Genomic DNA, 424 nt, shown 5'->3' with positions numbered 1-424 from the left:
CAACCAAACACTCACACAAACAGAAAAAAAGTAAACGAGAGAGTTTTAAAAAGTCAGAATAATAAGATAGATAATAAAGATGAATAATAAACAATAGATAATAAAGATGAATAATGATGAATAATAAGGAAGATAAAGAATAATAAGATGAAGGGAGATAATAATAATGAAGATGAAGAATAATAAGATAGACAATAAATATAAAGAATAATAAATAGATAATAGATAGTAAGTAAAGAAGATAAATGATAAGAGAGAAAATAGAGATAAAGAATAATAAGATAGATAATAGAGATAAAGAATAATAAGATAGATAAACAGAGATAAAGAATAATAAGATAGATAAACAGAGATAAAGAATGATAAGATAGATAACAGAGATAAACCAAGATAACAGATTATGAGGCTGTCAACGGGGCGTGAC

Source organism: Penaeus monodon, chromosome 33, assembly GCF_015228065.2.
Source record: "Penaeus monodon isolate SGIC_2016 chromosome 33, NSTDA_Pmon_1, whole genome shotgun sequence".
Classification (NCBI taxonomy): domain Eukaryota; kingdom Metazoa; phylum Arthropoda; class Malacostraca; order Decapoda; family Penaeidae; genus Penaeus; species Penaeus monodon.
The sequence above is the reverse complement of the archived record's forward strand: the minus strand, read 5'-3'. Positions refer to the sequence as shown.